This window comes from Equus asinus, unplaced genomic scaffold (assembly GCF_041296235.1).
Source record: "Equus asinus isolate D_3611 breed Donkey unplaced genomic scaffold, EquAss-T2T_v2 contig_193, whole genome shotgun sequence".
Taxonomy (NCBI): domain Eukaryota; kingdom Metazoa; phylum Chordata; class Mammalia; order Perissodactyla; family Equidae; genus Equus; species Equus asinus.
The window spans coordinates 2,000,774-2,026,943 of NW_027224842.1; the positions used below are offsets into that span (position 1 = coordinate 2,000,774).

At 42.0% G+C, this 26,170-nt stretch overlaps 1 protein-coding gene across 7 annotated transcripts in view; it reads right to left on the reverse strand.

Moving 5' to 3' along the window:
• The window catches only part of LOC139043208 (sodium/hydrogen exchanger 9B2-like), a 61,666-nt gene extending 45,230 nt beyond the window's left edge, over positions 1 to 16,436 (reverse strand). For 2 of the 7 annotated variants that reach the window (XM_070503498.1, XM_070503497.1), the window contains exons 1-2: positions 9,818 to 10,581; positions 6,797 to 9,054 (exon numbers count right to left, since the gene is read on the reverse strand). The gene's annotated coding sequence lies outside the window, so the exon portion shown is untranslated. Of the gene's footprint in view, positions 1 to 6,796; positions 9,055 to 9,186; positions 9,321 to 9,817; positions 10,582 to 14,570; positions 14,664 to 15,240 lie in introns of those variants that run through there. The other 5 variants (XM_070503500.1, XM_070503499.1, XM_070503501.1 and 2 more) reach the window with 5 other exon arrangements.
• Between the last annotated feature and the right edge of the window lie 9,734 nt (positions 16,437 to 26,170).

Below are 26,170 nucleotides of genomic sequence, written 5' to 3' on the forward strand. Positions count from 1 at the left end.
TAAATTAAAACAAACGAATGAAGAGATTGTAAAGAAGCAAACTGACAACAGCACGAGTGACAGCTGATAGTGAAAGAGATGGAAAAGAGCAATCTAGGTGTACAAAACGTGGGGATAAATCTCTTTTCCACAGGAGTATTTACAGTTTTGTCCTGCCAAGTGTCTCTTCCCCTCCTTTTTTGGCAACAGCACACTAATTTTCTCTTGTGGAATCCACAGCTCCCCTAGTCTCCATCCATGGTTCATGTGAGGCTCACGTCATCCTCACCTCCCCAACCCCCTACTGCACCAATGTTCCAGAGAGGGGGACAGGCCTAGACAATGAGGAGCTCCTTCCCTGGTCACACTGACTGTTCTAGGCATGAGCAAGTGACTCATACCTGGCTAATGAGAGTCAGCTTTATGGTGTTTCCTGGAATCACTGGGAAAGAGCTTGCTTTCTTTTAGAGTTGCTAAGCCCAGACTTGCTGTTGACAATCTTTGTGACATATAAGAAAAGCCTTCCAAAGAATGATCATAGAGCAAAGCAGATTCTGAATATGCAAAGAGAGAGAGAGAGAGAGAGAGAGCTCCAGATTAATACTCATATTGTTGGTACACCTAGAAGCAGCTCCTTTCAGTTAGGTGAGCCAATTAATTCCTTACCAGTTCGAGCTGGGTTCCTGTCACTTGCCACCAAATGCATCCTTCATAAGAACCCTCATACCTGAACTGCCCTGAAAGATCCCCAGTATTATAAGAGATGTTTAGAAAGGTGATTCTACATCTCCAAGAAAAAGAAAAGAAAAGAAAAGAAAATGATGTGGAGATATTTTCTGTTATTAAAGGCATTAAAATATATAATACAATTTAGAGATTGTCTTTAAAGAGAATGTTAAAATAAGCAAAAATCTGGTATTCAATAAAATAGGTGTCAGTTATCCAAAAAATAAATTTAAGTGAAATGCTCTTTTTTTAAACAATGTTGGTTAAATAAAATACTCTAGTTAATGGACCTTAATTATTTTTTCATTGTGTTCACGGAAGACTTTTGAAGTCCTCAGTCCCAGGGAAGGTTTAAGTGCTGTTAAGCATCTGAGATGCTGAGTATCTGGGATGGAAAAATGAAAAAGTGGGGAAATTCAGAGAAACTAGGTGGTTTCCAAGAAATTAAGAATCACAGGGTAATGGTATAAAAAAAGTTGGAAAGGTCTTTAGAAATATCCTAGTCTAATCTCTTTAACATTCAAATGAGAAAACTACTGCCTAGAGAAGCTAAGTAACTTTTTCAACTAATAGCCAATGTCAGCCAAGCCTCACAGTAAAACCGTGTAAAAACTTGTGAAATGAGTTGGTTCTTTAATCTGTATCATTGACTTCATGCATCTCTACCAAATCACTACATTATATTTTTACATTTTTGCTATAATATTTTATTTAAAATCCCACTCATATATACTCATAGTTAATTCTAAGTTTGAAAACACATTCCACAAGAAGTTTGAAAACATCTTCTACAAGCAAATACAAATATTTTTATTTTCTACCTTGTATTATGTTCAGCTTTACTCTTTCCCATTGTTAGAAATGTTAATAGAGTTTATTATGAATAAAAAATTGTACTAACCTAAATGGTTGTACAACATTGGTGACAAAATGAATGGAACAAGAACTTTTGTCCTATTCTCATGACAAATATTATTTACATATTCTCAATTAATAGTTAACTGGCTGACACCTTGCCACTTAACCATGTCTTAAGATTCTAAGAATTAAGGAGGTTTTCTTTTAAAAAAATCCAGTTAAGCTGAGAGGCTTTGAGAGATTTTTGTTTATCAGAAAATTACACTGAGAACTCGGAAGATATTTTAGATAAAAGCGCCTATACACAGAAACAAGTTTTTTTCTGCTTCTCCATCAAGGTAGTGCCTTATTCAGACTGATATCACAACCTGTACACTATATTAGGAAAAAAAACCTATCCTGCGTCAAATGGTGAAATTTTATAGATTTCATAAATTCAGTAAATAACATGAATTTAATCAAATTCTGTGACTCAAATACAGATTTCAATAGAAGAAGGAGGTTTGACCTGAGCCCAGGGACGTGGCTGCTAAGACCATCTGCCTGTCCACTTGCATGTAGGTCAGTAGGTCAGGTGTCACCTGCATACACACGCCAACGGCTGCTGACTCTCTAGCATTCTTAGTATACAGAATTTCCTACAGGACTGACCCAAACACTTAGAAACAATCTTGGCTCAATTTGAGCTTTGCTTTCCAGTATTATGGATATATGCCACCAAAATCATAGAGCTGTGGACCTGAACAGTTTCCTTAGTCTTTCCTCCAAACCTGAGAGAAAACTGCACATCAAGAAGATGAGCAGTTCTGTATATGAGTATGGATGTAAATAGAGAAAAAAGGTCTGTTAATAGTAGTTGCCTTTGGGGTGGAAAATGGAATTGAAGAGGTTGAAATTTCATTTTCATTCTCTATATTTCTGTACTGTTAGGATTTTTACAAGAAGACTTTCTTACGCAATTTAAAATACATTGAAAAAATTTATGCAATTCTTAAAGCTTTAGAGAAAAGGAATACAGCTTTCCTTGGTAACACTATTTTTCAGAGATAGAATCTCGTCATTTGACTTTAGGTAACTTAATCTCGCTACAATTTAAGGTCATTTTTGTTTTTGTGGTTAAGAAAATGGAGAACTGCCTAGAATCTTCTACAGCAGTTTTCAAATATTTCTTAAGCCAAAAATCTTTCACCAAATGAAACCTTTTCCTGAAACCCAACAAATGGGACAGAGAAAAGGTGGAGCTGCAGGAGCCTATCACTTGCCCTGCTCCTTCTGGCAAGTGAAGCACAATTAAAACCCTTTTGTAAACACGCTTTCACATAGAGGAGATGTTTGTTAAATCAGCCTTCTCTTTTTCAGGTTATCTTATTAATCTAAATGTTTAAAGGTGCTTTCTGCGGGCTGGCCTGGTGGCACAGTGGTTAAGTTCACACGTTCCACTTCGGTGGCCTAAAGTTCCCCAGTTCGGATCCCAGGTGCGGACTGACATGCCACTTGTCAAGCCATGCTGTGGCAGGCGTCCCACATATAAAGTAGAGGAAGATGGGCATGGATGTTAGCTCAGGGCCAGCCTTCCTCAGCAAAAAGAGGAGGACTGGAGGCAGATGTTAGCTCAGGGCTGATCTTCCTTAAAAAAAAAAAGTGCTTTCAGTAATATTTCAGAGGAAATAAAAGAACTATGATTTGCAAATGTCCAAAGGCTTACTGCTATCGACTGAATTACTGCTAAAAGATCATTACATGGATAAAGGCTGATTATTCCTGTTGTTTGTTGTCTGTGATATGGACTGTCCAACATTTACTGGGATGTTCTTATTGAGAATTTACATATATTGCTGGAGTACAATATGTGCTGTATTCGTACATTTGAAGGAGCATCTCCAGGACTGTTCATGAAGCCTTCTATAATGATTACAATGATAAACATCACCTACCTTCGGGGTTTATCCATTCACGTGTTGAAAGGGGGGGTTCTCAGTCTCACGCAGTACTTCTATATAGAACATACAGAAACCTTCCAGTTCCTGGGTCCTGCTAACCAACTCTGATCTAAGGCTCATTTTCCAAAAGGAGCACTGCCCAGCCGTGACGAATTCAGATCAAGTGAAGAGTAGGGCTTAAAATGTCCTTGATAAATAAGTACTGAAACGACTGAGAATGTTTTCCTGAACAAGAACGACCTCATCTGAAAGTGTTAGCGTGCCAACCACATGGGACCAAGTTATCAGAGAAAAACAACTGCTCTGCTGTTTGGTTAACTGATACAGACCCGTAAAGTAAAACACTGTATAATGAGATATGAATGAAAGGAAATTATCCCTAGGTAAGAAAGGACCCAGTACTTGCTTTTCTCCTTTGTAATCTCTCTCCTCACCTAGGAAAAAAGCATTTAATTGAAAGTTTAAAATATTATTTCTAGGCCTACTACAATCAGAATCTCCAGAGACTGAACCCCCCAAGTGTGGCAGACAGGACTTACTAACTACCTAAAACCACTGCTCAGGCATGCCGGTGGGGCCCTCCTCCACCCCAAGGGGTAAATCACGACTGGGCTAAATCAATCTCTCTAACACCATTCCTCTCTGCCGGCTGGTGGTTCAGAGCTGAGCGTAATTCACTCTGTCCAATGAAGTTTGTGAGCAAGGCTATTGGAGGCCACTGGGTAAGACTCCTAATAAAAAGACAGGAAAGCAAGAAAACCCTCTCCTCTTTGTGCCTTTAAATTGTGTGTGTGTGTGTGTGTGTGTGTGTGGAAATGGAGCTGTGGAGGGGCACTATGTTTCTTGGAACTCTAGCAGCCATCATTCACCCATGAAGAAAAAGGCAAGATTGGCTCATAGAAAGTGACCTAGAGCCTGATATCACTGGGGACCGAACAAACCCTGGACGCGCTTACCTTCAGACATCTTGTTGTGTGGGAAAAATTAAACCTGTATTTTTGAAAGTAATTTTGGCCAAATATCCTGTTACTTGCAGCCAAAAGCACCCTAACCAATCCAACAGGTGATTCTGATGCAGAGCCAGCTCTGAGAAGTTCTGATGAGGAGCAGTGATGAGGGACCTTTGGCTCACACATATCTATCTCCCTAGCTTCTTGACATGGTGCAAAATCTTCAGAGGACACACAACCAGAACACTGCCTTTGTATTGATATATCTCAACAAATAAACCGAAAATAACAATTTTAGTAGCTAAAGACCAATACCAAGGTTTTTAGGACCACCCTTTTAGTCAATAGAGATCATATACATTGTAAAGTTGTATATTTTCCCTCCCCATCCCTGAAGTTCATTTGTAATATTTGAATATCGAATTAAAAAAAATTGGGCTTATAAACATGTGATTGTTTTCTAAATTTCTACCCATGAAACAAACAAAACAGTAACACAACACCACTACCATCCCTGCCTGCACTTCCTTTTTGCTCTCTCTACTTGGTAAAATTCTATCAGTCATTCAACATTTAACTTACAAGTCACCTTGTCAATTAGTATTTCCTAACTCCACATAGACTAGCTCTGTCCCTCTTTCTTCTCTCTGAGGACTCACTCACTTATTTGACAAACATCTATTAAGCTCTTGCTATGTTCTAGTCCTTGTGCTGGGGATTCAAAAGTAAACAGTCTGACATAGTTCCTCTACTCAGAGGTTAAAACCTAATCAGAGAATGACAGATCATTCCTTAAGCAACCATAATAGAATGTAGTAAGTTTCAATTTGGGGCACATAAGACAGCAACCCCATCACTTCAAAATCAGTGACGTTCATCAGACTTTCACTGGATAAGATACCAAGATGACTGAGATGCAGTCTTTATTCTTTAAGGGAGGCACAGAGACTGATATGTGTTCATCAAACCAGTTTCCCCTGCTGCCTGCACACACAGGTATTTGACATTTCCTAGCCTCTCTTGCAAGTCAGTGTGGCATGTTACTGAGCTCTGGCCACAGGACGTGGGCATGAACAATGTCTGCTACTTCTACTCTTCACTTGTAAGAAACCTCTCATGCAGTCTTCCACATACCCTCTCTTTTCCTGTCCATTGCCTGGAAACTAAGGACTCGACGGTCTTAGGGGATGGCACAGCCATAATATAAAAAGAGTGTGGGTTCCTGAATCACTGAGTAGAAGGCCACTAGCTGAACACCTGATTGAACTTTCCATGAGGGAGAAATAAGCTGCCTCTGTGTTGTTACTGAGATTTTGAGTTTATCTGTTATAGCAGCTAGTGTTACCTCAAGGTAATTTAATTGTGATGTGAGAAGTACAGTCACATAGTTAAACGGAGAAAGGAGGTATTGCCTACTTGGCTGGGGTCAAGCCTTGAAAGAGGACCCACTCTTGTGAAGAAAATAAAGACCAGTACAGGCAGAGAAACCACAGGATTAAAGGATGAGAGGTGAAAGAGAATGTGTCTGTAGGGAACTCTGTGTATATCTGCATCAACTACACCATAAACGGCAAGATGCGGAGTGGTTAGAGGACAATGGGATTAATCCTTACTGTAAATCCTGTGTCACTGCCTCCTAGTTGGGCCATTTGGGGCAAGTTACTTAACCAGTACAGATAAGTTTCTTCATCAGTAAAATGGTGAAAATGCCTATGTCACAGAAAATCTTAAAAAAGTACTAAGTACATCATGCAGTCCCAAAATAGTCCCCTCAATGCTTTCTCCTCCTTTTATAGGATTTTCCCTGAGAAGAAAGCATACATGTGCTGAAGGGACACTGGTAAATTCAAACCTTTCAGTCCTTCATGTAAACCACAGAAAAATAAAGGAATGGATTTCGAAAAAGGCAAAGAGCTTTTATGATATCAACAAGATATCTTTAATAACTTTATAAAGCTGTTAAAAACTCTTTAGAACTTATCATAATTGTGCTTTCTTTAACATGCAGGATACATGACTCTAAAAACACTGAGAACACCACCGCCTCACACAAGTGCATATACAGGCAGCTCCATTCCCCACATACTGTGTTCCTAGGCTTTGTGTGCAAAAGATGTAAATCCTTTCCCCTAGAGGAAACATCTGTTCTATCATTGGGGTCTGTGAGCAGCCTATCAATTATCAATAGGACTAGGAAACAGTTGGGCATGAACCAGATACTCAACAATTTCTTGTTACAGAATACATTCTGTAAATGTTTTAAATGAAGAAGGCGTTTACATTATATTTGTACAGCAAGAGATGTCAGAGATAATCTAGTCTATGCGTAACAAACTCAAATACCTTCAGGGATAAACTCAATGTGGGGTCTGCAGCACCCGGTGAGGGCACAGCCCAGCTGAAGGCATCAGATCACTGCAGGCCCCTGGGCCTCATCTCATGTCTTCACTTCCCATCAAAAGAAACTGAAGAGATTAGGTTTAGATGACTCTTGGAGGCTACAGAGCAAACATATTAATGAGTCAGCGCAGAAAATAGAAACCACTCCAGGTATTTTAAGCAGAAAGAGATTCTACAGGGAATTGAGTGAACTGTTGAAAGGGCTAGAGAGCAGGGTCTACGCTGGGCCTCCAGGAAGGACTTCTAGAACACTAGTAACTGAACCACTGGGGAATGTACTATTTTTGCCTCAATCAGGAGACCCCACAGGGACTACAGCGTTCAAGAACAACACTGTAGCTGAGACCCAGAGAGGCTGGGATCTGGAAGCTGCCTGGACAGAGAACACAGAAGATGTTTCCCACCTCCCTCAACCACCTCCGGACAGCCAGAGAGCTGGTGCTTCAACACGACAACGCTGACCTGGCTGTCCCTGCTGCTGTAAGGCCCTCCCAACACCCACAGTTCTGGAGACTGGACACTCGCATCTCCTGCACCGTCCTTGTCAACAGAAATTCGCCAAAAATAGCAGGGAGATGCCTCTGCCTCATCCCTGCCTTCGAAATCTCAGGCAAGTCATCTACTTGCCAGACGCTAATTTTACATCCAGAACTCTACCTGCGAGGGAGTCTAGGAAATACTTTAGCTTTCCAGTTTCGCCTGTACAAAGAGGCATACAAGAAGCAAGCAGGAATGGATGTGAGGGCCAAACTTCCACATCCAGGATAGCAACTTTTGGTGTAGGCCCCAGGGCTCAGACCTACATCATCGACCTTTTCCCACTTATTCTACAATGCCTTCTAGGGAAATCCTAAAAAAAGGAAAAAATTAAAAAATAAAAATACAGGCAAAATATGCTGGAAAATATATTATGCGATTCAGTCACTTTGCTCACATCATTAGCATACCATGAATCCACTACCTAATTTTTTGTTAGGTATATTCTGATCCATTGGATTTTGAGTTACTGAATGGCAGAAACTTTATTTAATTCATATTTGTATCTCCTGTCCCCATGCCTGCGTGGCCCAGAGAAGACACACGGGTACTTGCTGAATTGAAACGTTACATTCTTGACTTGGAGAGAAACAGTAAACTAGAATTTCACGAGAGCACTTTGTAGCAGCAATAACTTCAGGCGGAGGCCCCATTAGAGAGATGGAGTGGGGTTGAAAAGGGCTTTTAGTCTTTCAGTGGAAACAGAGGTTGACTTGTCTCAGTAGGGTATCTGCCTCTCTCTATCCACTCATGTTATCCATTTCTTGACCGGAGGCTAAAGGAAATGTGGCTTCCTGCTGTTAATCTTCTAGGGCAACAAGTACACCAGCTTCTAGGGTGAGATAACAGGCTGCTGCCTGGGAAGTACAGTCACTTGACATGTTGATAGTTCTGAGAAATGCGTTCTCGGGCAATTTTGTTGTGCAAGCATCAGAGTGTACTGAAGCGGAACAAAATGTGTGACCCCAAAATGTGTTCTTTCAACATGAACATTATTTTAGGATTATTTGTAAGAAAAAAAAGACTCAGAGGTTTTTCTTGTTACCTTCACTTTAAGCGCCTAAAAGTGATACAAAAACCTGTCTCAGGAAGCGAGCTATGTCACCTTGGTGTGACAAGAACGAGGCAGTAGAGCGGGAGGAGCCTAGAAAAGCCTGTTTGCTGGGCTCCCCTCTGTCTTCTGTTTCTGCGTGGCCAAACACTTGTTTTCCAAGTGTTTGCTCCTTTTCTCCTACCTGTGAACTGCCTTCCTACCCTCTGAAGCCCCTGGCTCTCCCCACCCCCAACATCTTTTGTCTTCAGCTGAGGATGGCATTTAAGGCGAGGGCCTCGGCCATTTTGGCAAGTTACTTGTTTTCCTGGGTTTCTCTCCTGTACACACGCTATTAGGCTTTCCTTCTCCCGTTAGAGTCTCTCGTGGCGATCTGATCATAGAGCGGCCAGAAGAGCCGGAAGGCAGAGGAGCATCTCTCCGCGCCCCGCAGCGCGCACACAGCCCCGGCGGCAGAGCCCGCACCGCCGGCTGCAGGGCCGCTGACGCCCCCGCGGGAGGCCCGGGCAGCACGGCCGCCCCCAACTCGACAGTGGTGCCGGCTCCAGCGGCGGCGTCTGGGCGCAGCGGCACCTCGGCCCACAGGAGCCACACCCTCCGGTTGTTTTAAGAACTAAAATAAACGAGAGAAACCCACGGCAGCAACAACTAACAAGTGAGCGTGCACACAGCCACGCACCCCAGGGCCACGCCCGCCTCCGCGCCCCCGGCCCGCAAGCCCTGAGGCCCCGCCGGTTCCGCTTACCCTGGCGTCTCGGGGCCCCAGCTCGCGGCCCGCGGGGGGCCCGGCTGCGCCGCGGCTCAGGGACGGGCGGGCCCGCGGGGGACCCGGCTGCGCCGCGGCCCAGGGACGGCCGGGCGGGCGCCCGCACGCATCGCTCCAGGCGGCGCCCCGCCCTCTCGGCGCGGGAGACCCGGGCGGGCCCGCGGCCTCCACGGGTCCGGGGCTCGGCGGCGCGGCGCTGGCGGCCTTAGGCGCTGTGCGGGCGGGGAGCCGGCGGGAAGGGTCGGGCGAGGCCGCGCGGGGAGGGCGGGCCGGCAGCCCGCGGCGGGGAGCCCGGTTCCCGGGCCGGGCCGTCGCGCGCTCCGGGCGCACCGCGGCGCGTCTTCTCCGAGGCGCCGCGAGAACAGGACCCTTGCAGCGAGCGGCGTGGCGGGCGGCTCGTCCCCTCGGCCGCGTGTTGGCTCGAGCCTCCCGCTGGCCCGCGTGGATGCTGCGGTGCCGGCGGCAGCCCGCGTCCCTCCCCTCCCCTCCCCTCCCCTCCCTTCCGCTTCGGGTCTGCCTTCCCTGATCGACCCCGCCACCCGAGTGTGAGCCTGGGCGCGCGCCCCTTCCGGGGCATTTCCATGTCCTTCAGAAATAAAGAATTTCTTACCTGTTTTTTACTCCTTTAAGCAACTGCCAGTTTTAATCACCGCTGTTCAGGCGAGACAGACAGTGTCCAGGACCGTCCCCAGCAGACAGGAGCCGCTCCTCCTCGTCTCTCAGGTGCTCCTTTGTGGACAGGATGGAGGAACCCAAGTCCCGTCCCATGACCTGGCTCAGGCCGTCTACAATGGTTATTTTCCTACACTGACTCTTCCTCCCTAAAGCTTGAAAGGCTTCTGGTGACATCCAGCTTCCTCTTACCACAGGAGTGAAATGTATTTTTCCTTTTCTTTCAGTCATATGCTCCTCATTGATCCATCAACCTGATTAATTAACCTTACTTTAGAGAACATGAACTTTTGGGCTCCAGTTTACTTTTATTGTTGACACTGTTTTATAGTTTACAGTTAGCTCTGAGAGAACTGACCCTGAGGGTCATGTGTTAATGTTAGAATCCAGTGCAATTATTATAACAAAATGTTATCCTTTCATTGTCCATTAAAAATTTCCTTGTTAATATTAATTAACATTCTAAGAGAAAAGACTGCTCATTTATTATCTATATGTGCATCATACCATTTGGTCTTTTGAGGTAGCTACAAATAAAAAACAAACACAAAACGCTAAAACTAAAAGAACAAGAAAAAACTTCCTAGTACTCTCTCATACATGAATTTACTTGAACTTTTTCTTGGAACTTTTATTTTCTTTAGTTTTGTTTCCTGTTATATGATTCATTTATATTTATTTATCCAGAGACTTTCTAAGTTTTATATCCTCCTGTCTGTTATCCTGGAATTTGGTGAAGAAATCTATACTTAATCTAAAAAATATCCCTCACACTGATGATACTGCTGATGCAGATTAAGGCTGCCCACTGGAGAGAAGCCCAAGGCGTCCTGGCCTACATACCCATCTACATCATCCTCCGGGAAGCACAGGACATCCTGACCTCATTGATCTGATTCTTACCCAAAGTTCTAGGACCACCCAATAACCAGACGCCACCTGCAAAGACACCATTTTAACATTTTTTTCATGATCTTTCCTTTGTCTTGTAAAGAAATAACTCACATACCTATGCCTTATAAATTTAGCCCTACCGTCAACCCATTGCAGCCCTTCACCGCCCCTGGGTCCTGTCCCCATGCTGCAGCTCTTCACCGCCCCTGGGTCCTGTCCCCATGCCTGCAGCTCTTCACCGCCCCTGGGTCCTGTCCCCATGCCTGCAGCCCTTCACCGCCCCTGGGTCCTGTCCCCATGCCTGCAGCCCTTCACCGCCCCTGGGTCCTGTCCCCATGCTGCAGCTCTTCACCGCCCCTGGGTCCTGTCCCCATGCTGCAGCTCTTCACCGCCCCTGGGTCCTGTCCCCATGCCTGCAGCTCTTCACTGTCCATGGGTCCTGTCCCCATGCTACTCCATGCTATTCTCTTAATAAAAGAGCACTACTGCCAGACCTCGAGAGTCCAAGAAATCTTTCTTTTGACTCCTCGGCTCGCCAAGACTGCATCACTGCGTTAGTTAACTATTATGTTTCTTAGGCTCATGTCAAATGTCATTGTTTATTTTAATAAAGATCTTTTAGTTAGACTAAGAAAATAGTACTTAATTACAAGTGATAACATCCATTAAGTATAAACACCTGATGATTATTTTTATTTTATATAACAGACCAACATATAGTTCTGAATAGTCTATAGTTCTTTTAACATAAGTTAGTGAAGGCAAACTCCTTCCTACCTTTGCTGTTCATTTATAACGGTGTAAAAATTTTAAATTAGTATCCACATACAGACCAATGCAGACCTGAACAAAAACATCTGAATATTGGGAAATAGAAATGAATACACTTTTCTTTTAAAAAACTTACTTTTTTCCTTCATATTTTAATTTTATATGCTTACAAATTGAGGCTTATTTTAAAAACTATTCTTTTGCAGTGATGTTATTAAGCTACAATGATTTCAAAAGAGATTAATATATTTAAAGAATCAAATTCTTGTGAACAATGACATCCTTAAAAAGGGCTTGTTTTCATTAATATTCCATTAATACGAAAGAGATGATGAGTGAGTTTTCTTCATAGCCGGGTTTACAGTGTATAGGAAGGGCCTGCCTTCCCAGCAAGGAGATCCTGAATCACAAGCTCCAGCCTCCATCAATGATGACAGGATTACCTGTGACGTAGGCAGACTGTAGTGATAAACACAAGGAGACCCAACAATTAGCCAGGTTTAACACAGGTTGTGTTTCTTCAATTTTTGTATGACTGAGATAACTAAACAATTTACTCTCCTGGTAACAGGAAACTTCACTTAACAAACAGAATTTAGGAAAATTAGAATTAAGTTTTGGGTGATTTAAAACTTCTGAGTGTTCTTGTGATCCAGAGCTAAGTGGCCTCTAGCTGGTGTTTGAGCATGTATCACATTCTACGCAGGGGCTATTAGGTATTTGGTCTCAGAATCAGAAAATTAAGCAGTTTGGTGATATATACCCATTCTCCAAATTAGGATAAAGTCGAGGCTAAAATAGTACACTTTAATTTTGAGACTCAGAACTATTCTAAACAAGCTGAGTTTTATGCCACTAATAAACTTTTGAACATAATCAAGTGTGTCAGTCATAAAGTGGTGGTGTCAATTTACAAATAGAATTGTTTTAAAAGATGGTGTATATTTAGTTGGTCAACATACACAGGTAATTCCACGAACTGGAGCATGCTAAATGTGTTTTTAAAATTTATGTGAATACTAATAATTATCTATTGAACTACAAAAAAATATTCTATACTAACTTCAGACATCTAAATCTGTGTAAAACTAAAGGAGTTAAAAATATTACTGTTTTTTCCCCACAGAATTTTTCATTTTCTAAAGAATTCAAGGTGAAGTGATCCTTGTGGTAGAGGTTTAACAGTCTTTTAACTTAAACATGGATAATAAAGACTCTAATTTGTGTTCTTAGTTTTAAACTCATCTAAAGCCTGAGACAATGGAAGAGGCAAGAAGGAAAGACATCATAATAGAAGAACAGAAATTTTTTTTTTTAGGAAGAGTAGCCCTATGCTAAGATCTACTGCCAATCGTCCTCTTTTTTTTTTTTTTTTTTTGCTGAGGAAGACTGGCCCTGAGCTAACATCCATGCCCATCTTCTTCTACTTTATATGTGGGATGCCTGCCATAGCATGGCTTGACAAGCGGTGCATAGGTCCACACCTGGGATCCAAACCAGTGAACCCCTAGCCACCAAAGTGCAGACTGCAAACTTAATTGCTGCGCCACCAGGCTGGCCCCAAGTTCAATATATGAAAACGGATCATATAAAGCAGATAAATCAGTTTATCAAGAAACAACCCCAATTCCCTCAAGTTTTTTTAAAAAGGCAAGTTCTCTGTTTTATATATGGACTCCTCTGGTCTCCTCTAAAAGGCCAATGGTCCTTTTGTTGCACATTTCAAGCCAGAACATTTCTAAATATTTGGTAACTTAAGTTCTGGCTAAACAAGGACAATTTAGCTTATCAGCAGTACCTCAAAATCAAGTGAGCTCTTCTGAAGATATAGATTCAGAGAAATCACAAAAGCCAATGTATGCTCCATTAATCAAATGCCTAGCAATTTCCCCAGCTATTAACAGCTGTTGTAATAGTTCTGACAAGTAGTAACTGCTCTGTCACTAAAACATTTCAACCCTTCTATCTGCCACATTCATCAACCACCTCATGTGCACCAAATCACTGTAAAGAGGAGCTAAGTGGCCAGTGACACACCTCTCTCCTGCCTGCTCCCTTTTCCTTCTTTCTGCTCACACGTTAGTTTCCAGGGCATGTAACATTTCAAGACATAACATAGGGGGATATTCTTGTGCTCTATTCCTTATAAATGTAGTTTCTGCCTTCACAGTTGTAAGCCATTTAAAAATATACAATAGCCATTAAGGAAGAAACTGGGGGGCTGGCCCGGTGGCGCAGTGGTTAAGTTCGCACATTCCGCTTCTCAGCGGCCCGGGATTCGCTGGTTTGAATCCTGGGTGTGGACATGGTACCGCTTGGCATGCCATGCTGTGGCAGGTGTCCCACATATATAAAGTAGAGGAAGATGGGCACGGATGTTAGCTCAGGGCCAGGCTTCCTCAGCAAAAAACAGAAGGACTGGCAGTAGTTAGCTCAGGGCTAATCTTCCTCAAAAAAAAAAAAAAAGGAAGAAACTGGTTACTAAATAGATGCAAAGTGGAAAGAGACAGAATTAGGAATTTCCATATATGATGACAAACAGTAAAAATTCATAGGAAAAGAGTCAGTGGGATTCTTCTAAATAAGTTTCCAGTAAAACTAAGAACACCAGATGCCAATTCTGTGTCTCCTGGACACAATTATATCTGGTTAACTCTCTCCCCATTTCACCTGAAGCTCTCATGATTTTGGAGGTTCGTTTGATTTACACTTAATCAAGGCTTCCCCAACTGTAATTTTTGAAAGTAACTGTTTCTCATAAAATTGAGTGATTTAATTTTTTTCCATCCTCCATTTTATTTGCTACAAGATTTGGTGACATATAAACTTGAATGAGGAAGAGTTAGTGGCTCAGATCAAAGTGGTCTTTCTTTGAGCAAATTAAATCAGAACTTATCCCTACCTCGTAAATGCAGCAACTTAACGATCATATGCTGTAACTCTGTAAAATGACATTACTTGATGAGCAAAAATAGCGGGCCAATGTGATTGAGAATAATGACCTCCCTGGGAAGAATAGCGCTTACTTCATCAGAAGCCAGGTACACGCAGAGCAGGGCTATTTCTTCTGCGGTTGCAAATCTTCCCGTCCTCTGTCTCTTCAGGAAGTCGCTCCGTGCCTGTGACCAGACACCACACCAGACATCAGTGGTGTGAGCTAAAGTATGAACTCACTGGCAGCTCCTTCAGGAGGCAAAGCAAGAGAGATCTACAGAGGCCACTGGCCTGCTGCCTCGATTATTCACGCATGATACATGAGAGTATCATTAATATTATTAACTGTGGGCCACGCAGGACTATGGTGACTCCTACGCTGCTCAAACTATTTGTGTTATACTAAAACCTACAGACACTGTGACAGATCAGGAAGTTAATCTTAAAGTAGAGGGTTTTTAAATTTTTCTGAAAATGTGGTGAAATATACATAATATAAAATTTATCATCTTAACCATTTTTAAGTGTACAGTTCAGTAGCATGAAGTGCATTCACACTGTTGTGCAACCAATCTCCAGAAGTCTCTTCATCTTGCAAAGCTGAAACTCTATGCCTACTAAACACTAACTCCCCAGGCCCCTCCCCCAGGCCCGGCTACTACCCTTCTACTTTCTGTCTCTATGCATTTGTCTACTCTGCGTAAGGAAGAGGGCATTTTTTTTAACTAAAAGATTTAAACACATTTAAAATAGGAGACATACCTCTTCAGGGTTTGGTCTGGCTTGTATTCTTTCTTGCAGAGATGGGGTATCAACGGTTCCTAAATCAAAGGGTGACATTCAGCTTGGTTACTTACTTAGACTGAAAAAGAAATTGGCAACTCAACTTTAAACTTCCTTTCCGTAGGATACAGGTACCAGAGAAATCCTGTCCATAACTTGGAACAGCAATTTCACCTCTTCTGCCTGCCCTTTTATTTCATAGGCTTATAACTTCTTTAACAGCATTTCCATGATTTTTAAAAGCACAGACTACAATTCACTATGACACTAGGCAGGGACTCTGAGTGAAACACCAGCATTTTAGTCGCATTACACTGACATGATACTTTATGGACTGTATGCAGTTTTACAGGTATTATCTCAGTAATCCTCACAACAACCCTGAGGGCTAGGTAATATCACACAATTCTTTACCAGTACAAGGACCCACATTGTCTCAATGATCTCAAAACCATTCTTTGCTGTCACGTTCACTCTGAATCCTCAGGGACAGCTCCATGCTTGTCACAGTCCTTGGTTCTAAATTTTCCTCATTATCTTGCCAGTTTTCATTGGCTTCAAATTCCTATTTTAACATTGTTTCATGTTTTTCATTGAAAAATATAATTTACAATATTTTACTTAAAAAAAGAAAAATAAGAATGACACTAAAATTTTTACAACCCCACTTAGTTCACCTTCCTACAGAGCAAGTTCCCCAGACTTTTTTTGTTAACGTATGTAACCTGTAAATTCTCAGGAAGCCTCTTTCTGACTGACAGTACTCCAGGAGGCCACACGGTCTTCCTACGGTCACGGAAAATGATCTGCAGTCATCCTTCAGGTCCATCTTTAGAGCGGGCTCCTCACAGCACTGCAGATTTGAGGTCTGCTCAGAAATAATTCCTTAAATTTATGACCATTTGCCATTTCTCTGGAGAGGCTGGGAAGCTTCAAAATTTGCACTTTCTGACACTTTTCTGTCTAAGAACCCTTTCTCCTCTCACATTTTACTCGGAGGGGCGGCACTCTCCCCACTCTGGGATGAAATTGCCTTCGCTACATTGCCTGGTTCATTAGAAACATTTTATACCTTCCATGTCACTGCAGCCAATAGTGCTGATAAAATTTCTGAAACCACATAACAAAGACCCCCTTGTATCCAGTTTCAGACAACATTTTTTTTTTTTTAAAGATTTTATTTTTTTCCTTTTTCTCCCCAAAGCCCCCCGGTACATAGTTGTATATTCTTCGTTGTGGGTCCTTCTAGTTGTGGTATGTGGGACGCTGCCTCAGCGTGGTCTGATGAGCAGTGCCATGTCTGTGCCCAGGATTCGAACCAATGAAACACTGGGCCGCCTGCAGCGGAGCTCGCGAACTTAACCACTCGGCCACGGGGCCAGCCCCTCAGACAACATTTTGCTTACTTCTCTCATCAACAGCCTCCTTAAAGTCCAAAATTTCACCAGCAGTGTGCTCAAGATGCCTTGAGCTTCTCTAACACTCTCCTCAAAATCCTTACAGCTTCTACAGCTTCCTCCCACTGAGGAAAATGAGCGTCACATCTTACATGTGGCCAGTATGAATGGCCATTAAATGAGAGCTGTGGATCAAGCCTATGCCTTCTGCTTCATTCCACTGTCACCTGACTCTGCTGTGTCCATGGCACAGGCTGACACACCATGCTACTGTCTACCCAAGTCGTGCTGACCAGCTGTGACTCTACAGCCATCAGCACCATCCCACACACACTCATTCCCCATCATGTTTCCTTCTGGGACTGGCTCAGTGAGTCACAGCTAGTTCCTTGTCCCAGAGAATTTGATAACATATTTTCCAATCTTCTGAAAAGGCTAGCTGCTAAAACAATCACATTTTCCAAATCATTTTGCCATTTATTCCACCGGGTAAATGGTACCAAGAACAGCTAGGCTCAGGTATCACCAGTTTGTATGTTAAAACCAAGTGAAACTGTCTCTTCTGTATCCTCCTGTTTCTTAGTGTTACCGATGTTTACCTTTTTAGTCCAAGAAAAATTATACACAACACCTCCATAAGGGGAATGCTGTAGCTTGAAAGTGACAAGAAATTTTCACATATTGAGGTATATGGGGTAGCTATTTTGGTTTAAAACTGATTTGGCTTGAACTAAAGACACCTGACTTATAGCCTATCAAACATCTGCCTTAACCATTAAAGAGGGCATTATGCATTATCTCAAAGTAAAAGAAGGCACTCTTTGAAGATAAGGATGCACACTTCCCCTCCTGTGCCCACCAGTATCAGAACTCTTTAAAGATAGGTTCCCCTTCCTGACATCAGGGTCATGTTGACCTGCTTGCTAATTTGCAACTGAGTATCTCTCTGAAACTTTGATGAATATGTATCCTGGGTGTGTTTTATGGATGTTCTGTGTTCTAAAAAGGTATAAAACTGTACTGAAAACCATGCCTCTCTGGAACGCTTTCTTCCTTTGTAGAGACTGCCTGATTCAAGTAAAACGCACCTTATCTTTCTTATCTATAAAATGGTTATTAGTTATTCTGTGTCAACAAAAGGTATATAGTCGTCTTCCCTCTTTAATAAATCAGTGGTTTTCAACCTGAGGGGAGACCAGGCTGGATTACATCAGAATCTCCTGTGGGGCTGTCCAGCCTATTCCCCGTCAACTCCCCCCCAGATCCTAGCATACCCTCCAGGTCGTGAAAGGTCCCACAGGGAACTGCAATGCTTCCCCTCCTCAATCCCCACACCAGCTGTGAACTACTGAGAAAAACCTGGATCCTGGATGTTCATTTCATTTCTTTCCAGAGAGGAAGTTAGTAATTCTTCTTAGGTAGCCTATATTCATGTTGGTCAGTGGAACCAGGTGAAAGGGCATATCTAATTAATAGACACACCTACAGATATTAAGAAAATGAGAAGTCATTCCTAAGAAATAGGTTATTGAATGCTTTAGTTTGGACACATTGAATGTCCTTGCTACTAATAAGTTCTGCTTTTCTCCTTTCTTTTATGAGCGGTCAGCACATTTGGGTGAAGAGCCAAACAGTAAATATTCTTGGTGTTAAGAACCATTTGTTTTCAACTCTGCTGTTGTAGGATGAAAGCAGTCATTGCCAATACAAGAAGCAAACTGGGTGTGGATGTGTTCCAATAAAACTATATTTACAAAATAGGCGGTGGGCTGGATTTGGCCTGCAGGCCATAGTTTGCTGACTCACTTTGTATAGCATCAAGGAAGGTATTAATCCCTCCTTTTTATCCCTGGGCCAACCCAGGTGATTTCCACGGCAGAGCCCCTGTGTTCTGGGAGGCTCCTCTTACTTTCTTCCGCTGTCCTGTGAGCATGGGCTACTTTTCATCTTCCCCCCGACACAGTCATCCCTGGTCTGCTTCCAAAACAGTAAGCCCTGGTGACTCATGTCTCTTAACCCAGTGGTTTAGAATTGCCGCCACGTGCATGAGCAGCATGTAAACTGTTTGCCTCAGTGGCTTATTCCTGATGACTTAGGATCTCTCTCCCAACTGACTGTTAGACTGTTACCTTAACAGGATGGGACTCTTTCCCTTTTGAACTTGTCCCAATGACAGGCCACAGTAACAGGTAGTAAACAAGCTTATGGAGATCTCTCTCACAGTGGCAAGTGGGATGTCACAAAGGACAATTTCATAGCCCTGTGGAGCCTAACTCACCTGGACACAAACAGTTGCACCTGATCCCCTGCTGGATGAAGTCTGCAGCCACGGACTTTGTGAGGCCAATCAGGGCTGCCTTGGTTGTGCTGTAGACACATCTGTTCACAACTCCTGAGGATGAAGAGAAGGTTCGACAAGTGAAGGAATGAAAAACACAGTCTCCTCTAGAAAGGGAACACAAATTAGTGTCCCCAGTAACCAGTGTCATGCTTCCTCTCACCCCACTGTTTTTTAAAAATTGATATCAGGTTTTCTCCCTTAATAGGGTGAGTTTCTGAATTTAGGAAAATAGTATCATTATCGGCACAACTCAACTGAGACTCAGGTGTTGAGATGCTGCACTTAAATGACAAGTGGTTTTAGTTTTTCATCATCAGCTGGGAGAAACCTTAGGCAGATTCCAAAAGAAAATTAGGAGTGACATCGGCATCATGGTGGAGTGAGCTGTTCCCTTTGTCTCTCCCTCTTCGAACTACAACTAAATGGTCATTCATTGATCAGCAGAAGATACCCACACAGCACCTCAGGATGCCTGAGAGACCTGCGCAGCTATACATTTGAAGGGGGATGGACTACCCCTGGAGAGGTGGTGGAGATAGGTGAGTACTCTTCTGGTCCCCCAGCAGACCTGTACACGCATGCAGCTGCTCTCCCAGCTGGAGGCCCATAGTACTGCTGCAGCCCCAAGGGTGGGAGCATGCCTCGGTGTGACCACAGGAACAGGTGATGGCAGCCCTGAGCCCCCGCATGATCGCTTTCTCATCTGGTGGGAGAGCCCAGAGCCACTGCAGTCCCAGGGAATGGCTAGGCTCAGACCCAGTGGGGAGGCCCTGCCCACAAAGCACTAATGGCTGGTGTGACCTAGGAGCAGATGGCAGTGGAGCTGTGCACCCAGGCAAACAAATTCCCAGCTGCCTTGAATGCCCATAGTACCACTGCGGCCCCAAGGGGTGGACTGCAACTCAGTGGGACTGTGGGAGCAGGCAGCAGCCCTGAGCTCCTGCATAATTGCTTTCTTGTCTGGTGGGAGAGCCCACAGGGCCTCTGCAGTCCCAACAAGTGGCCCAGGCTCGGACAAGCAGGGCTGACAGGGATCACGGTGGGCTCAGATTACACAGGTGCTGCCCCCTCTCCAGTGGTGGCAGGTGGAATGTATGACCAGATACTATCAGTATGCAAATGCACAAATCCACCCCATTGAATGGTATGAAGTATATTAATACTCCTGACCAGAAGGAAAAAGACAAATACTCAGAAAGCAATCCTGAAGGCACAGAAGTCTACAATCTAAATGACAGAGAATTCAAAATGGCCATCATAAAAAACTCAATAAGTTATGAGAACTCAGAAAGACCGTTCAATGAAATCAGGAACAAAATTAATGAACGGAGAGAATTCTTCACAAAAGAGATTGAAACTATAAAGAAAAAAACGATCAGAAATGTTGGAGATGAAAACACAATAAATGAGATAAAGAAAAATTTGGAGACCTTGAATGACAGAGCTGATATTACGGAGGATAAAATTAGCAATTTAGTGAACAGAAATACAGGTATTCCAGAGGGAGAAGAGAAGGAGAATGGAGCACAAAACTTGTTCAAAGAAATAATAGCTGAAAACTTCCCAACCCTGGGGAAAGAGCTGGAATTAGAAGTAAAAGAAGCTAAGAGAACTCCTAATTGCATCAATGTAAAAAGACTTTCTCCAAGGCATGGATTAGTAAAACTGGCAAAACTTAATGGCACGGAAAAAATACTAAGGACAGTAAAGCAGAAGAAAATCACCTACAAAGGAAACCCCACCAGGCTTTAATTGGATTTCTCAGCAGAAACCTTACAGGCTAGGAGAGACTGGAATGATATATTAAAAATTCTGAAAGACAAAAACTCTAAGCCAAGAATACTCTATCCAGCAAACATATCCTTCAGATATCATGGAGAAATAAAATCTTTCCCAGATAAACAAAAGCTCAGGGAGTTCATTGCCACAAGGCCCCCTACAAGATTTGATCAAGAAGGCCTTCATACCTGAAAAGAAGAAGAAAGGGTTTACACAGCCTTCAGCAAGGAGATAAACAGGCAGACAAAATCAGAAAACTGCAACTCTTTATCAGAACAGATTAGCATAACATTAAAGATGAAGGGAAGGAAAATATCAAGAATAAATATAGTCTCATCATTTTAACCACAAACTCACAATACAAAATGGAACAAGTTGTGACAACAATAATGCAGAAGGCGAAGGGGAAAGGGATGGAAACTGCTTAGTCAAAAGAGATAAGAGTCTATCAGAAATGGACTATCTCATCTATGAGATCTTGTACACAAAGTGCAGGTTAACCACTAAAAAAATCACAACTGAGACACAAATGATAAATAAGCAGAAAACTGAGAAAACCATCATAGAGAGCCACCAAACTGAATCATCCGTCTGAAATACACGGGATAAGAAAAAGGGAAATACAGAACAACTGGGAAACAAGTGATAAAATGGCAGCATTAAGCCCTCATATATCAGTAATCACTCTAAATGCAAATGGATTAAATTCCCCAATCAAAAGACATAGAATAGCTGGATGAATTAGAAAACAAGACCCAACAATATGCTGCCTCCAGGAAACACGTCTCAGTTCTAAAGACAAACAAGCTTAGAGTAAAAGGATGGAAGACAATACTCCAAACCAATGGCAAACAAAAGAAAGCAGGTGTTGCCATATTTACAGCAGACAAAGTAGACTTCAAGATAAAAAAGACAATGAGATGGGGCCAGCCTGGTAATGTAGTGGTTAAGTTCACGTGCTCTGATTTGGAGGCCTAGGGTTCATGGGTTCAGATCTTGGGCGTGGACCTACACATTGCCCATCAAGCCATGATGTGGTGGCATCCCATATACAAAAGAGGAAGACTGGCATGGACATTAGCTCAGGGCCAATCTTCCTCACCCAAAAAAAAAAAAAAAGGCAATGGGAGACAAAGAAGGGCAGTATATAACAACAAAAGGGACACTCCACCAAAAGGATTTAACACATATGTGTATGTAACCCAGGAGCACCAAAGTACATAAAGCACCTATTAACTGACCTAAAAGGAGACATTAACAGCAACACAGTAATAGCAGGTGATGTTAACACCCCACTTTCATCAATGGATAGACCATCCAGAGAGAAGCTCAACAAGGAAATAGTGGAACTAAATGAATTACAGACCAGACAGACTTAATAGATATATATAGAACACTCCACCCAAAAGCCAGCAGAATACACATTCTTCTCAGGTGCACGTGGAACATTCTCAAAGAAGGACCACATGTTGGGAAATAAGGCAAGCCTCAATAAATTTAAGAAGATCGAAATCATATCAAGCATCTTTTCCAACCATAATACTATAAAACTAGAAATCAACTACAAGAAAAAAGCTGGGAAAGAGATAAACATGCAGAGACTAAACAACAACCTACTGAGCAACCAATGGATCATTGAAGAAATTAAAGGAGAAATCAAAAAACAACTGGAGACAAATAAAAATGAAAATACACGATACCAACTCACATGGAATGCAGCAAAAGTGGTCCTGAGAGGGAAATTCATGGCAATATAGGCCCACCTTAACCAATAAGAAAAATCTCAAATAAGCAATCAAATTACGCCTAACAGAATTAGAAAAAGAAGAACAAAAAAGGCCCAAAGTCAGCAAAAGGAGGGAAATAATAAAAATTAGAGCAGAAATAAATGAATTGAAACCAAAAAAACAGTAGACAGGATCAATGAAACTAAGACCTAGTTCTTTGAGAAGAAAAACAAAATTGACAAACCCTTGGCCAGACTCACTAATTTAAAAAAAAAGAGAGAAGGCTCAAATAAAATTAGAAGTGAAAGAGGAGAAATTACAATGGATACCACAGAAATACAAAGAATTATAAGAGAATACTATGAAAAACCATATGCCAACAAATTGGACAATCTGGAAGAAATGGATAAATTCTTAGACTCATACAACCTCCCAAACTGAACCAAGAAGAAACAGAGAATCTGAATATACCAATCACAAGTAAAGAGATTGAAACAGTAATCAAAAGTCTTCCAAAAAATAAAAGTCCAGGACCAGATGGCTTCTCTGGAGAATTCTACCAAACACTCAAAGAAGATTTAATACCTATCCTTCTCAAACTATTCCAAAAAATTGAAGATGATGAAATACTTCCTAACACATTTTATGAGGCCAATATCACCCTGATCCCAAAGCCAGACAAAGACAACACAAAGAAGGAAAATTACAGGCCAATATTGCTGATGAACATAGACGAAGAATCCTCAACAAAACATTGGTAAACCAAATACAGCATCACATTAAAAGGATAATACAACATGATCAAGTGGGATTTATTCCAGGGATGCAGGGATGGTTCAACACCTGCAAATCAATCAATATGATACACATTAACAAAATGAGGAATAAAAACCACATGATCATCTCAAGAGATGCAGAGAAAGCATTTAACTAGAGCCAACATCCATTTATGATAAAAACTCTCAATAAAATGGGTAGTGAAGGAAAGTACCTCAACATAATAAAGGCCATATATGACAAACCCACAGCCAACATCATACTCAATGGGGAAAAACTGAAAGACATTCCTCTGAGAACAGGAACGAGACAATGGTGCCCACTCTCACCACTCTTATTCCACGTAGTCCTGGAGGTTTTGGCCAGAGCAATTAGGCAAGAGAAAGAAAGAAAAGGAATCCAAATTGGCAAGGAAGAAGTCAAACTCTTGCTGTTTTCAGATGATATGATTTTATATATATAAAACCCTAAAGAATCCATAGGAAAACTATTAGAAACAAGCAACAACTACAGCAAAGTTGCAGGGTACAAAGTCAGCTTACAAAAGTCAGTTGCATTTCTATACTCTAATAACAAACTAACAGAAAGAGAACTTAAGAATACAATCCCATATACAATCCCAACAAAAAGAATAAAATATCTAGGAATAAATTTAACCAAGGAGGTGAAAGACTTACACAATGAAAACTTTAAGACGTTAAATGAAAGAAATTGATGATGACATAAAGAAATGGAAAGATATTCCAGGCTCATGGACTGGAAGAATAAACATAGTTAAAACTTGCATACTACCTAAAGCAACCTACAGATTCAATGCAATCCCAATCAGAATCCCAATGATGTGGAAATAGAACAAAGAATCCTAAAATTTACATGGGGCAACAAAAGGCCCCGAATAGCCAAAACAATCTTGAGAAAAAAGAATGAAGCTGGACACATCACAATCCCTGACTTCAAAATATACTACAAAGCTGTAGTAATCAAAACAACATGGTACTGGTACAAGAACAAGCACACAGATCAATGGAACAGCACTGAAAGCCCAGAAATAAACCCACACATCTACGGACAGTTAATCTTCGACAAAGGAGGCAAGAACATACAATGGAGAACGGAAAGTCTCTTCAATAAATGGTGCTGGGAAAACTGGACAGAAATATGCAAAAGAATGAAGTTAGACCATTATCTTTTGCCACACACAAAAATTAACTCAAAACAGATTAAAGACTTGAAGCTAAGATGTGAAACCATAAAACTCCCAGAAGAAAATATAAGCAGTACACTCTTGGATATCAGTCTTAGCAGTATCTTTTCGAATACCATTTTTACTTGGACAAGGGAAACAAAAGAAAAAAATAAACAAATGGGACTTCATTGGACTAAAGAGCTTCTGCAAGGCAAAGGAAACCAGGAACAAAACAAAAAGACAACCCACCAACTGAGAGAAAATATTTGCAAATCATAAATCCAACAAGGTGTTAATTTCCAAAATAGACAAAGAACTCATACATCTCAACAACAAACAAGCTGATCCAAAAATGGGCAGAGGACACGAACAGACATTTTTCCAAAGAAGATATATAGATGGCCAACAGGCACATGAAAAGATGTTCAACATCACTAATTATTAGGGAAATGCAAATCAAAAATACAATGAGATATCACCTTTTACCTGTTAAAATGGCTATAATTACCAAGAGAAAAACCAAAAAATGTTGCAGAGGATGTGGAGAAAAGGGAAGCCTCATCCACTGCTGGTGGGAATGCAAACTGGTGTAGCCACCATGGAAAACAGTATGGAGATTCCTCAGAAAGTTAAAAATAGAAATAACCATACCACCCACCTATTCCACTACTGAGTATTTATCCAAAGATCATGAAAACATGAATGTGTAAAGATATATGCACCCCTATGTTCACTGCAGCATTATTCACAATAGCCAAGATGTGGAAGCAACCCAAGAGTCCACCGACTGATGAATGGATAAAGATGTGGTATATATACAACGGAATACTACTCAGCCATAAAAAAGACAAAATTGTCCCATTCACCACAACATGGATGGACCTGGAGGGTAATATGCTAAGCAAAATAGGCCAGATAGAGAAAGACAAACACCATATGATTTCACTCATATGTGGAAGAAAAACTAACACATGGACAAAGAAAACAGTTTAGTGGTTACCAGGGGGAAGGGGGTTAGGGTGTGGGCACAAGGGGTAAAGGGGCACCATTTATAAGGTGCACAGAGTTCATTGACCTCCCCACCTTCCAAGGATACTGGGCCTGGGCCCTACACAAAGGAATGTGTCTGGGCTCAGGGCCACTTCGGCCCTGACTCTAAGGCACAAGTTACAAAGAATGAGTCCTGTGTCATGTTCCTTGTCTGGGCTGGCCACCCTGACGGGCACCTGACAGGACTTTAGAAACATCCTATCCATGGGAACGAAAAAGATAGAAGCACCCCATCTGTGGGAACAAGAAGAAATAACTCAAAATATCCAAATGTCTAAAACCCTGAGTCAGAACCCAGAGAAACCTTAGGGTAAAAGGGAGTCACAGGCATAGAACAATTGGGAGTCTCACTGAGGAAAGGACACCTTGCCTCAGACCCGGACAATCGGCACTCCCACCCGCCGTACAAACTATTGGGACTTCCCCAGCTGATTGTGGTGTGGATGTTGTAAGTACCGATTTGTTGTTCTCCCTTATGCCCACTCCTTGTTCTGTTTCCCTTTATCCAAAACCTTTGATTGCTGAAACAACCAAATAGCCTTGGCGGTGCCTGTCATTCCTTGCCCTTTGCGGCTGCGGGCAACATATGGTGACTGAAAAATAATAATGCACAACTGAAACTTCACAGTGTTATAAACTATTATGACCTCAA